Source organism: Uloborus diversus, chromosome 7, assembly GCF_026930045.1.
Source record: "Uloborus diversus isolate 005 chromosome 7, Udiv.v.3.1, whole genome shotgun sequence".
NCBI classification, from domain to species: Eukaryota; Metazoa; Arthropoda; class Arachnida; order Araneae; family Uloboridae; genus Uloborus; species Uloborus diversus.
Window position 1 is genome coordinate 121,147,033 of NC_072737.1, and position 15,001 is coordinate 121,162,033.

Sequence of the window (15,001 nt, forward strand, 5' to 3'; positions counted from 1 at the left end):
TTCAAATTCTAAAATTGTTTTGAATACTCTGTTTGTTTCAGTTTCTTGTGACGAAAAACATTTCGTGATTCGAGGTTGGTTCATATTGGTTAAGAATTAAACCGAACATATCGTCGTGTTCGGTTAACCTGAATTATTTTGGAATCATAAACCTTAAACACTCGAACTTCTTGATCCTTGTTTCTTCTTTTAATTGCTATCTATTCATTCAATTAATATTCACCACAATGTTTTGATGCCTTAGTTTTCGCCAGTTTCCAATGCTCTGGTAGCATTGTTGTTAATTCTTAGGATGGCCATGTTATTTGGTTTTTCAAATCCTTTTTGCTTACCCTGGTCGTTTCTTAAATCGATTCATATGGGCAAATCAATCCATATTACGATCAGTGCGATACATCGTAAGGCATCTTTGGGTTTCGAGGTACGTGCAAGCAAAGAGTTTTGCAGGCAGCTGTATGCCACCTAGACTACGTAATAGGCCCTGGTCGGCTGTCTTGAAACTCAGGAAAGCACATTACAGTTGAAACAGCTGCACAACTATCATTAACGTATTTTTGGTCAGTGCTCAAGTGTTCAGTATTTTCCTTTTGTTTTGTCAAAGTAGAAATACATGACAGAGGTAACCTAGAATGATAGTGTAAGTAGGTTTTCGCATGCCATCAGCTTGGGTTTGATTGGGTCGAAAAGTTCTTAGGTTCAGTACTTTTTCTATCCTATTTATCAGGTGTCAGACAGGGAGTTCGTTCGTATAAAAAACGCAAACCAAATGTTGCAGTTCTTTATTTATTTCTTTTTTTTTAACAATGACATCGTTAACCTTTGACAAACCTTTTTTTTTTTTATTTTTAGCAATGACATCGTTGTTTTTTGTTTTTCTTTTCATGTTATTACGGGAGTGCCAATTCACGCGACTGTTTTTATTTACGAGATAGAAACTTTGTTCTTATTTTAAAAGATTTACAAGTGATTAAGAGCGAAATCTGCCTTACTCTCGCTGGTTTTGAACGCAAATCAGAGAGAGCTGCACTAAATTTTCTAATAGCATATTTTAAATTTAAAAATTTATACGTAATTAATTTACAGCACATCAAACATCTAAAAAAGCATTATATGTGATAAAAATATGTAATTATGGCAAAGAAATATGGCGAAAACAAAATTTTACTATTTCAGAAAATGTATTGAAAACGTTGAAAAAACTGAAAATTGGAGAAACTTCTACCCATTTATGGCAAAAAAAGAGCTATACCACACACCTCAAAATTGTTATGGGAGTTTAATTGTAACTCACCATCAAAAATAGAAACATACTATTTTTACTAATTTTTGATAAAAACATGAAAAAACAGCATTTTTTCGAAACTTCAATCCAATTGCGGCATATCAAGAAATTGCCCAAAGAAACTGAATTGTACAAAAAAATTTTATGTGCACTTTGCTATCAAAATCACTAATAGTAAAAAATAATAGATACTTAATTTTTGTTTGTTTGTTTGTTTGTTTTGCATTTATATACAGAGGTGCGAAAAATTTAATTTTTTTTTCAGTTTTTCTTGAATAATTTCGTATATACTTGCAATAATTCATGAAGGATTTTTTTGTTATTCAAATCATATTTTCACTCATTTTGAGTAGTTTTGGGGACATTACTTTGTTAAATGTTGGCATTTATGAAATAGAGAAACATTTGAACTAAAGTAATGAAATTGTTCGCATTTCATAAACCATGTGTTTGATTAACAACTGAATTTAAAATAAATTAAAGAAACTGTCAGCTTTCTGTGTTAGTATTTTATATTCTTTCCATGGGTTAGCATCAGTATTGTTTTATTCTTAGTGCAGTTTTTTTCGCAGCTTTAATTAATTTATAATCGGCAGCGTTTTTCTCTTTTGTTAAAGTGCTATTGCGTGATCATGAGCAAAAAAAGTGATATTTTTTTCTAGAAAACTAGCAGCAATAAAATGTCTCATTCAAGAAATTCTTTCTACACAACGAGAAATCGCTAAAAGCTAAAATTTTTGCAAGCATCTGTGTGTAGAAAAAAACAGAGCTTTGGATTTAAAATAAATTCCAGAGTAGGGAAACGCAGTATATAAGTAAATTTATTGTAAAAACAGAAATGAAATTAATTCATATTGCCAAAACTAACAGAAAAACAACTGATCATGAACTAAAAATATCTCTATAAGTGTATGAAGTAAATGTATGTGATTGTTCTCTTCGTAGAAAACTCATCTTAGTTAAACTCGGTGTTCGTTATCCTCGTAAAGAGGGCTAAAATCAAATTTGCTATGACAGAGAGATTTGCTTGGGCAAAAATTGTGCATAAATTTTTTATTAGTAATTGGACCAAGGTGAGAAATATTAATTTTTCTTCAATGTTCAGTTGAATTCAAGTTAAGTCTTTTTCCTAAAATTAAATTTATTCTCTACTGACTAAAGGTTCAGAACTGTTTACAAATGTGGCTAAAACTTTCTTGATGAGAATATTTCCCAACAAATTACATGCACTAAGTTACTTTTTACCTTTTAGGTATAGTTTTCTGATAAATCAATGCTTAAAAGATAGCAGTCAATATGTCAGGAGAAGTACCAGTAAAGTATTTTCCCGAGTCGCGTTATACAAACGGTTAAACACACCACCCAAGTTATGGATTGGAGCGTAATTTCCGCTCAGGATGCTGGATGTTTAAGCATTGTAGAGGGCATGAGGTCCGAATATCAGCTTGGAAAAGTGCTTGAACAAAGGTTTTAGTTAAAAGTTAGATTTCATAATGGAGACTTCATATTCATGAATAATGCAGTTCTGTGTCTTGAAATTTTATCTGTGACTAGAGATGAGAACAGTCGGAAAAAAACGGAAATTTTCGGAAAAAAACTTTTTTTTTTCCCGAAGGGATTTATTTCCACTCCGGAAAATTTTTTTTCCGGACTTTTCAGGAAGCTTTAATTGAAATTTTCAGATAAAAGGGATTAGAAATTCCTCATACTTAAATTCTGATGCTATTTCCTCCCCCCTGCTTCTTCTTGTATGTTAAAACACTGTCTAACTTTGGTAATGTAAGTTTTTCTATGATAATATAATATGCTTATAGATCAAAAAACAGTTAATAATTTTTGCAAAAAAAAAATGTTCTTAGTGAAGAATTTATTTACCTTCTTCATAAAACAACAAGCATAACTTTAAACACAGAACTATATTTCTGCTGACCGAACGAACCAAATGTACAGGATGCGGCAGAAAATCTCTGCCACACCCTGCCGCAATTTACCTTGTAACTTTATTTAAAATAAATAAATTAACAGAACACAAGAAATAATAATATGAGAAGATCTTTAGCAATCAATAAATTAATTGGTTTCAAACTAGCTGCCTTTCGACGTAATACAGAGTTGCAACTGCTTATTGAAATTTTTAGCCAAAGGCCGCAAGTCTTTTACCATTAATTAATCCTATTCCCTCTAAAGCAATTGGTTTAGAGTCCAAACTTGTGTAGTTTAAGGTAGACCTTTGACTCTAAAACAGGCCATACAGTGTAATAAATGAGATTAACGTCTATCGAGTAATGTCCAGTGACATTTCTGTGCTGAAGTGCTCTTAGGTTCACAGAAATACAACAGCTTCTACACTAAAAAGATTCAGAAACGTTCCGGGAAAAAACAGACAGCTGATGCGCCCGATTTCTGCCAGTAACATATTTTGCAAAAACCGCTAAAAGTCAGTAAAATTTCTGATATTATTCTTGAAACTTTCTAGAGAATTGGAAAATCTCCCCTGTCAAAGCCAGTCTTATCTCGGGTACATTCTAGAAAAGAAAAGTAGGTTTAATGTAATAAAACCTTCCTGATTTACCAGGACAATTCCAGAAGCATTTAGAGCAACCAGGCCCAAAGCTTTGCAAGAACGAACCAAGCATACCCCTTGCTTGCAGCTCCGACCTTGCAAAGTTGCAGCTATCCAGTGACTTATTCGCTCTCACTGGGAGCTTAGTCAATCTGGACGGGTCATAATTAAAGTATAGCTGATGCACTAAATCAACACGCTTATTCAATTTTTAAACTGGTAGCTAAAAATATTTTTCACAATCGTGAACAATTTGCATTCGTGTCGATTCAGGAAACTGTTTGACAAAGATACTTGATTTTACGGCGAAATCGATGAAAACCTGAGAAATCCCGAAACGTTCCACGGAAATAACCAGTAACTTTTCGGAATATTTTTTACAGTGTAAAATGTCCTTCTGGTACATTTTTTGATTCATTTTATAGCCCTCATCCACAAAAAAAAAACATATTTTTTTGCGCTTGTGCTGATTCCATCACAGACAAAGCCTGACTTCGGATTTTGGCGATGTTTAACATTTTCTAAGGTGCTTGGGGCGTTTACAGACCAAATCCTATTGTTCTGGGAGGTTATGATCTGGTTGAACGGCAAATCAGTAAAAGGTACCTTTTACAGAGTGGACATGTGGTCCTTTTCAAACGTTTCTGGCATCTTTGAGTCAAACGAATGCCTGAACTTTTTGGAACTTGTACAAATTCTGTTTGATATTTTTTTTGCCCTTAGTTGCACTTATCGGTCACAAATTCCCATTTTTACAAACGACTTCTCTCGTGGAAGCCCAAAGATTTCATTGAACTCACTTTTGGAAGACCTGACGACTTACTGAAATGTTCACTGCTTGTCTTGTGCAGTTGAGCTCAAGCTGAGATATTGTGTTTTAAAATTTGGCTCTTCCATATATTTAATTCATTTTTTTTTTCAGAATTTTTGAAAAAAAAAAGTTTTTGATCAAATGACCCTAAAACATTTTCTTTATTAAGTAAAATAAGAAATAGAGAAAACCTTGATTATAATAACTCAGTTTTTGTTCAAAAGTACAGGTATAACTACTTTTACTGCTGTGCTTAGCACGACCCTATGAATAAACTGAAACTCTAGTTTGTTTTGGTTCAGCTTTAGAAACCATTGCGCAGTTTTGGTTTGAGGTTTCTGTTGGAAAGAAAAAGAAAAACCAGTTTAAAGTAAGAAAAAGCTTAGCTTTAGCTTTAGCTTTTGTCGGATGTCTTTTTATTCATACGCTCATTCCTTTATGCATTGAAAAAGGCTTTCTTTGTAATGCCGAAACACGTGTCTGCAGTAATCTGCAATTTGTGCTTTTTGACGTTGTTATTTCTTACTTTACTTTTCAGTACAAAGGTATTTATTTTAAAAACCAATTTAGTTTTTATTTGAACCTTGACTGAATTGGAAAAATTCAAAACTCAATAGCTTCCATTTTCAGGCAGTAAGGTTAAATTGCAAGGAAGGGAAATTATTTTTTCTTTCAAGCAATATCAATTATGTTTGAAAGTGAATTATTACAATAATTATTTCAAGTTTCAGAGTCAATCTAAAACAGAAAATGAAAGTGTTATGATTAGACACACCTAACCCATTATTATTGGTTAAATGATGATTTGATTTATTTCTGGTGTTTGACGTAGAAAGCTCTCTGTTAGAAAAAAAAAGTCTATTTTTTTCAAATTAAACTTACCTTTATGAGTATTTCATTCAAGCAAAAAAAGACTATCTATGTCAATGAATTCCTACTTTCAAGTGCTACTGCTAAAAAAAAAAAAAAAAAAAAAAAAAAAGGCGCTTACAGTAACTGTGATACGAGATGACGTAGCACAATATCAGACTGCTATGTCTCAATGGCTGTCTGTATCATCTCATACATTCAGAATAGAGGTGATTCATAAGGGTACTTAAACGTCATTCCTTTTTGCTGTCACAAATAATCAGTTAACTTTCCTTTTGTAATTACTTTCTAGTATCGATGTTGCTCTCAAGTATGAATACTTTCGTTACTTTCTGACCTCTCCTTATTGGTGTATGGATTTGTTTTGTTATAGATTGCATATTGTTCTTATTTAATACTAAGTTTCTTTAGCCTATCTTCATTTTAGGAGAGGTGCCAAAGCTACTGAAAAATGCATTTTGAGACAATTATTGAAATTTCACAGCTATATAAAGATAATGCAAGTCGTGTTGATATATAAAAGTGAAAAAAAAGTAAAAATCTCATTTGATCTAAGTTTTAATCAAATTTTGTTAAAAGTATTTTTTTATACAAAATGACACTATTTCCTTACTTTCAGTTGCTATCATTCAATACTCTAAGCAAAAAATATGCAATCTGAAATAGAGTTTGGAAACATAAAATGTGGCTATAACTGGCGCCAGTATATCATCATCAAAGCTGTAAAATAACGAAAATTTATTGAAGATGCAGAATAAGATCTCTAAATCTGCGAGACATAAATGTCTCCATAAAAGTCGTACAAACCGTATGTCATCACTTTTAAAGAATAAATGGTAAGTCATGGTATTTTACCATACATTTTTTTATCTGAAATCTGAGGCTAGTTTTATGAATATAAATGTGGTGCAAACTATTATAATATGATTTTTACGAAACTTGTCTCTATTTCTTTCTCCTGAATACTTGGTATTTTTAAGAATCATAACACAGGGAAGAAGTTTTGACCACATGTCTTGTAACTTAGATTTTTGTGATGAATTAGTTTAACATAGGTATGCTAAATTCAGAACTGTAAATAGTTTTCTCCCACTATATCAGGATTTTTCTCAACTCCTTATGGGAATGTAACCCATGCGACTATGTTCTGCGGAAGATTGCGTTTTACAGGAAGGTCTAGTGCTCTAATAAACCTTAACATATTGAAGTTAAGTTTTAAATTTTCAAATAATTATTAATTTCATTTGTGTTTACTTTCAAGTTTATTTTTTTGTTCGACTTTTAAAAATGTTTTCAGTAAAAAATTAAAAAAATTGTTCAGTGCTCATTAGAAACACAAAAACTAAATGTTTTGCTCTGAGTAGGTAATATGTGATGCAGTGAAAAGCAAAGAGCAGTAAGAGTTAAAATAAAAAAAAATAGAGATAACCAGTACAAAAGGTAGGTGTTGGCCAAAATTGCCAACTTCGATAGCTCTAAGCCAAAAAATGCACTTAACACCTTGTGCAAAGAAAAACACCTTTATTAGTGACACTTGGCTCTGCAAAACAAGCACATTACACTCTCAAAAAACAGAACTTAACAGACTGAATTAGCCATCAGTTATAAACTTGGGCCGCGTAGCGGCGGTTACAGCATTATATGCTAATTCGCATAAACAGTAGGGAAACCTCTCTTCTGTCTTGGGGAAAGATATAGTACTACGTTGCTGGCCAAATTATTAGACTAAAGAGTTTTTTTTTTTTTTGTGCACTATTTGTACTAAAATACTATTTATTTTACTGTTAAAGTACTGTACTAATATTTGCAGGTGGCAGCACTGTTTGCTTTGTTTATGTTCTTTGTTTATCTACCTACCAGGAACATGACCTCAATCAGCTTAAACAGTTCACTAGTTCTTTTTATTAGTGTATTCTGTTATATTTAAAGATAGATTTAGGTAATTAGTGAGTATGTGTATGTGAGTATATATAATAGTGAGTATAAACAATTGTTTACCTCCTTTTTTAAAAAGTTACGAAATGGTGTAAACCATGTGAAAAGTATGCCAAAAAGACTTAAAATGCTCATTAAGAACAAAGGAATGCATACTAAATATTAGATAATTATTTCTCTGTTCGTTAATGTGTCTCTAGTTATGTAATCAATAAAGAATTTGCTTTTAAAACAGTCTTAGTCTAATAATTTGGCCAGCACTGTAGTAGCCCTCGTAGGAGCTGTTAGACAGCATGATTTAGAAAAACTTTTCAATGAAAGTCCACCTAGAATGGCAACTTTAAACCTGTTTTACTGAAAAATTAAAAATGTCCAATTAGATCCTTTTGCTTGTCACTACCTTATATGTAATTATTTAAGATCTTTTTTTTTTTTTTTTTTTTGGACGTATATATTTTTTCAAACATCATACACTCATTATTTAGTCTCTTTAAGCTTTATGTTGCTTTAAAACTTGACGTTATGGACCAAAATTTAGATTATTCTAGACTCGGGAACCAAAAGTTAGACAGAAACAAGCACACAAGTTGGAAGGGGCTATGTTTTGCTCTACTATAAATATTGCTAAAGTTAATAATCTTTTAACTGCATTGAAATTTTAATGATGTTTTCATGTTTTAGAAAAAGAAGACAAACTATTTTGCAGTGTTTCAACTAATGAAAATATTTGTGAAGTTTCTCGTTTTAATATTTTATACAAAGACTAATTTGCCTCAATGAAACTTTTTGCTTAGAGCGTAATCCTTTCGTCGACAACTTTCCAAATATTTGAGCAATCTCTTGATGAGACAAAGCATTTTGAAAAAAATCTACATCCAAATTTGCTTTTCCGTATAGCAGAAGTTAATAACTTAAAAAGCTGGGAGAATATAAAAATCTAAAGCCACAACACGTGCGGAAGATAAATCATGTCTTAATTACTTACCAAATACACATTGAGTCAAAGGTTATCAATATTCATATAACTATGAATATGGTAATTTACAAACACATTAGTTTCAGAAGAAATTATGATATTCTACAGCATTTTAACAATAACAAAAAAAAAAAAAAAAATCACTTCCAATTTCTTTGTACAACGAAAATGCTAAACGTGTTTGCATAAAGCATCATCAATAAAACATTTACTTTATTTTTGTAATACAATGAAGCATTTCTTAACGTCAAATAAATGTTTGTTCTTCCTTTCAACTATCTAACAGCTGTGAACCTTAGAAGATTATCATTTCTTAAGCTGTCAAAACAGTTTTCATAGATCAATATTGCATTATTTGAGATAGAGTGGAATATATATTCAGGCGGTTGAAATTTAAATAAAGATAATGCTTGTCAGTTTATATTTTGAAACCTTTTCGCTTATAAGATTTTGACTTGTTATATTCATAATAAACTACACCTAAATTTTATAAAAGAAATTGCAGTTACGACGGCAGCTGCCGAAGCATATAAATTGATTTTAAAATGTAAAAAGAGTAAACTTCTAGAAGAGGAATAACAATTCATATAAAGAAAACCATTTGAAATCGGTTTGCACATGGAATGAAGAGGTAATGTATTGAATTTACGATGCTTAAAGTTGTTTTTAACAAAAGGTGATTGTTACTTTTAGTAGACGTCAAATTACTAGATGTAAATTTTAAGATACTTTGCTGGAGCGTCCGTAGTGTTACTGTGGAAATGCCAATAATGGACATAACTATTCGTGGGAATAACTAGAGAAACGTTTTGGTGATCAAAAATAATAATCAAGATTATGAATATCATGCAGAAAGCAATTCGAATGTCATGCCCACTTACATCGCAATTATCGATAAAGTGCGAAACTGAAAGCTCTACTTAAGTTCTTGTATTACATCGCCAGATGAGTATTACAATTATAAGCTAGAGCAAACCTATTTTGGCAGTAAATTGAAGACTAGGCAGATCCTTATCACAGTATTACAACGCACAGACGGGTATTTGAGACAAAAAGCTATCCAAAAGTCAAAATTGTCAACTTTACTGATTATTGTCGGTCCTGAGTACCAAAACAGGTAAATAAACATGACAGTTTGTTAAAACGTTCTTTTTTTATTGTAACTAACCATAAAATTTACCATCAGTTCGGAATTTAACACTTTCATGGTACGGTTTTCCCTTGTTTGGGACATTCAAGTTTTTCCTACAAACAGTCATTGTCTTTTTTTTTGCGTTAAAAGTGGTATTAGTAGAAACATTTACTATGAAAGGGCTCGAGCAAGGTTTGTACTCCATTACTCATCAATTTATGTGTATATATTTTTATTATTTCTTTTAATGCCTTTCTTCAAGCCTCACAAAGACACATCCCCCTCTTTTTTTCTTTTTTGTTAGTGGATGTTTTTAAATATTCTGTTCTCATCCGTAGTACGTTCAAGATTTCTTATCATACTGTCTATTTTGCCTATCTGCAGCAAAAGTTTGCGCGAGTTTGCACAGAAAAATAATACAGCTGTAAATAGAGCAGACTATTAATTTCATGAATTTTCATTTTTTTTCGGTTATTTTTAAGTTCACAATTTTCAGTCAGGAGCATAAATTGAAAAACAACTGCAGGATATTATACATTAGATTATAGGAAGACAATATTTGGTGCTACGAACTTTCAAAGTTTGACCCAGAAATAAAAGCGGAGTGATAATTTTATATTTCGGATTCAGGCAAACTATTGCTGCATACTATCAAAGTAGACATTCCGAAGTATCATAGTGTATAACTTAGAAGTAGTACAAATGAGTACAATGTGTTTAAAACCATTCATTTACACAAAAAATCATTTTTGTGAGGCTTCAAGAATTGCATTAAAAAAAATACTAACAGTCTTAAAAAGTAAAAATTGATAAATACTAGACTAGAAATCTTTCCCAAGCCCAAACCATAATATATTTTTCTTCCAACATAATTTTAACGCGAAAAATAAGATGGTGAATATTTATTAAAAATCTCGGAATGTCGTAAACAAAGACAAACGAATCATAAAAGTGCTTCTGGACTGCTGGCAAACTTTTATGGATAGTTTCAATAAAAAAGAACACTTCCACATAATGACGTGTTTATTCACCTGTTTTGAGATATAAGGTCGATACCAATCGGTAAAGCTGACATATCGACTTTTGGCCATCAGCTTTTTGGCTTAAATAGCCCTCTGTGCGACGTTGCCAGAATCGGTTAGTTCCAACCTTCCCGAAAAAACCGCTGTAGATAATTTATGGCTGCTATTTAGAATTTTCAAATCTAGATAAGTTGATCTTCAGGTAAACAAATCCTTTCTTCGGACTATGACTACATATCTAGCTGTTCAACTAATCAGGTAATTGAGACTAGCAAGTCAACGAGTCAATTTTCCGGTACTGTCACACAAAGGTCTTATGTACAAGCCTTGCTTCCTAAATTGAATATAAAACAAAATATGAATTCTAAAAACCACGGTTCTTTTGAAATGTCATAGTGGAAACTTGGTATCAAAACATTGCTAGATCAGCATCAATAATATTATTAGTGTCTAAAACAAGATACCTCGGATTTTCCAAGTATATAGGGGAGGGCGGTTCAAAAGCGGGTAAGTTAACGAAAAAACGCTCGAAAGTTGTAGATTTTGCATTTTATATCGCAAAAACTTCGATTTTATATCCCAGCAGATTTCTTGAACTTCTAAATAAAAATTGATTGACCCAATATTTATGTATTTGCAAACACTACAAACACTTGAAAAACTCACTTTGCTCTACCAGCAGGGGCCTAAGTGGGTAGGCCGTTCGGGTAAAGTGGGTAAGCTAATGGCTAAACTACTTGTGAGTTGGGTACATTTGCCAATTCAAATATGAAGTTATAAATGCTCAAATTAGTTGACTAGCTGACAGTCATCATAAAAACAAATCGATAAAAGTTATACTTATACAATTTAAGTTGAAAGTTTAAGTCATCACATTTGTTTATTAAAACATACAGAAGTAAACTGATTGAAACAATAGACTAACTAGCTGCCATCATAAAAAACACCTTTTTAAAGTTATACGTATCCTATTGAAATAGAAAATTCTAAGTCAGCACATACGATTAAATCTTATACCCCGCTTTGTCTTACCTGTTTTGCCGGAAGGCACGTTTTTTATTTCAGTAATTATAACCTTAAATTTAAAAAAAAGTAAAAATAAATAAAAAAAAAAAAAAAAAAAAAGAAAACGAAATGAGCATCGTACTTTGTAAGTGGATGGTGTCAGAACAACGTAAAATTATTGATATTTTAAAAATGAACTGGTCTTCGACTAACCACAAGTTACATACCTACATTTTTTTTTTAGATGTGTATCATTTTTCTTATTTTAAGCCTGGTTACGCCATGCCGCTTCACTGCTGCTTTGCTCTGACTAATTGAACCTCTGGGGAGTTCGAATAAAACACGACTTATGCATACATTGCAGCTTGCACACGAAGAGGCGGCATACGAACACCTACCAGCTTTGGGCGAATAAACCCGCTTTGGTCCACCGTCCCCTAATAAGTTTTCATATAATATTTTTCACTTTCTTTGAAAAGTTCTACAAAAGAGAAAACATAAACACTTCTTATTAAACAAAATGTAATTAATCTCCAAAATTTGAGAAGAAACTTTAGCTTGAGTTTTTCTCGAAGCTGCTTAAAAGTAGTTACCAAGTTGTGTTACTCTACCCACGATATGCAAACTACAAAATATAATTTGTGTGTGTGGAAGAGTTGAAGTAGACGTAGTTAGAAGCAAAACTGCGTTATAGGTACACAATAAATGGACAATTTCTACCTTACTTACTTAATAAATTATTTTAAGCTCACACAGCAAATGTGCAAAAACGGGGCAGTTGGTCCCTATTTTTGATTACTTTAAAACACACTATTAGTAACAGTTTTTAGTACACTTCTGACAACACGTTTCAGAACAGGTGTTTGGCAGATCACATTTTTTAACACTTTGGGAACACATATGAGGCAGTGAGAAGCAAAGTGATGTAGGTGGACATTTTAAGTTTTGAGTACAACGCGTTTAAAGTGGCGATTCTAGGTAGACTTTCATTGAAAAGGTTTTCTGAATTCGACTGTAAAGCAACACCTGACAGGGCTACTACTACTGTGTTGCTTCAAGACAGAGGGTAGGTTAATCTACCAAGTGTATGGGTTATCTAAAAACTTTTAATTTTGGTACTTACATTTCTCTGCTTCTCACTGTCCTATATTTGAAGACGATTTTTAAACACGTTTTTTAATATGCATCCGTTCTTTTAAAGCACTTTGTAACTCACTTTTTACAGCGGTTACGAAACACTCCTTTGATTACACTAGTAATACATGCTGCTAATTTTAGAGCAACTTCGTCAGGCTTTTATCAAACACTGCAGCAATCAACGGTCCTCAACCAGGAAACGTCATCCTTTTTGACGGCATTGGAGAATGAATCACTTCGATTCAATACATTTTCTTTTTTGTATTTCTTTATTTATGTTTCAAGCAGAAGTTTTTGTTATAGTTAACAGCAAAGTAATGTACCTGCTTAGAAGAAACAAGTTTTATACACACAGCGATTCGGACGTATATACAGTAAATCCCGCTCATTAGAATATCGGTTAAAAGAATATGCAGCTTAATATAATAAATTTCTAATGTACCAAACCGTTGTAATTCGTCATGTTGATCCCGGATAATGGAATACCCAGCTTATTAGAATACTTTATTGGGGCTAATTGCCTATTTCATCAAGCGGGCTCGACTGTAATTATCAGAAAACTTCCCCTGAAAAAAAATGCGCAAATAAATAATTAAAAAAAAAAATGGAAATGTTTTACTTAGTATAACTTCGATTTAATGATACTCGATTTAACTATTTCCTCAATTTAATGATAATTTTTACTGGTCCAGATTTGACTACATCGAATGTCTATTTCTCTCAATTTAACGATATCTTAGGTTTAGCTTTTTCTAGTCCCTTGACAATCGTGAAATTGAGGTTATACTTCCAAATACCTTTTAATGCATCAAAATGTCATCCATATGAAAACGTGAAAAGTAATTATCATACATATCTGTTTATGAGTATAAATATTTCTAAAAAAAATACATTTAGATGGCAGCGCACAGTAGCCAACAAAATATTAGTTTAGTCTGATACTGAGTTAAGCAAGATTTGAAACACATATTTACAATAAAAAAATAATTGTTATCATGATCGAGACAGTGGTTTTGGCAGCTTTTTGATTTACTTGCTAAAATTGATTAATATGGGGGCATGACATTATTCTATACGAAAAGAAATGTTGGCTTTATTACATGTAATTACTTAAATGTAACTACTTAACAATTTTCCAATTTGGATCAAGATAAGGTTCAAGATGCCTTATCCTAAAAAATTAATTTCTGAATTAACAATTATAGTCACGTGTTTCCGCGTAATTTACCAGAAAAAAGAACTTACTTTTACTTAAAGAATAGAAGTTCAAAAAAAGTATTTTGTACTTTAATGCAACTTGTGTCGTGTAAATAGATGCCTAAATTCTGCTTTAGAACCAGAATGAATGATTAAAAGATGTGCTGCTGGTAAAAGTCTTCGACAAACTTTTAGATATAGCAAGTATACATTTTGTTTCCATGCATAGACACAGTAGTCATACATTTTTCTTTAGAGCAAACGACTGTACATTATCTTAAGTGTCTAAAACTGCATTTTAAAAATGTGAACAAGAAATAAAATGACTAGAAGGAGAAATGTTTGTCTATTAAACGCAAAAATACAACATTACTCTAAACCACACTGACTGTTCTGGCAAGATTTGAAAATTGAATAACAAATGATTCTTAGAAAAAGAAATTTTTATATGAATAACCGTTTTAACTGAAACATTTTTTTGGAGGTATTGTAAATATGATTGATGATTCTAAACATACATTCATTCGTTGGATTGATGTTAGCTTAGCCATTTTGTAAATAATTCATGATATTATTGAAAAATATGTCTTGATACACTAATGGTTCAGCCGAAAATATCCATCAACTGTCAAGTGTTTTCAGTGTACTCGTTATTTAAATAGAATAAAAAATATCGCTTTAAATAATTGTCTTGAACTTTCCAGCCTTATACATCTTTAAAAGATTTCATTTCTGTAGAAACTTGAAACGTATGCTATTCACATTTTTCATAGTTACCATATAATATTATCATAATAACGCAATAAAATTAAAATTCATATGAGTGTACAAAACTATATTTTCTAATTGAGAATACTAGAACAGTAACAGTTTACAGTATTAAGTTTTACGAAATATTTCGCGGTTTGATTTCGCAATTGCTTAAAAAGTACCTTAATTTTTTTTATGGTTTCACTGGTACGTTGACTCATTATTTCTGTCTATCAAACATAGTTTTAGTGAAACATTACTCGTAACACTGTTTTTGTGCGGTCTTTTTTTTTTATATGCGATTTTTTTTTTTTTTTTTTT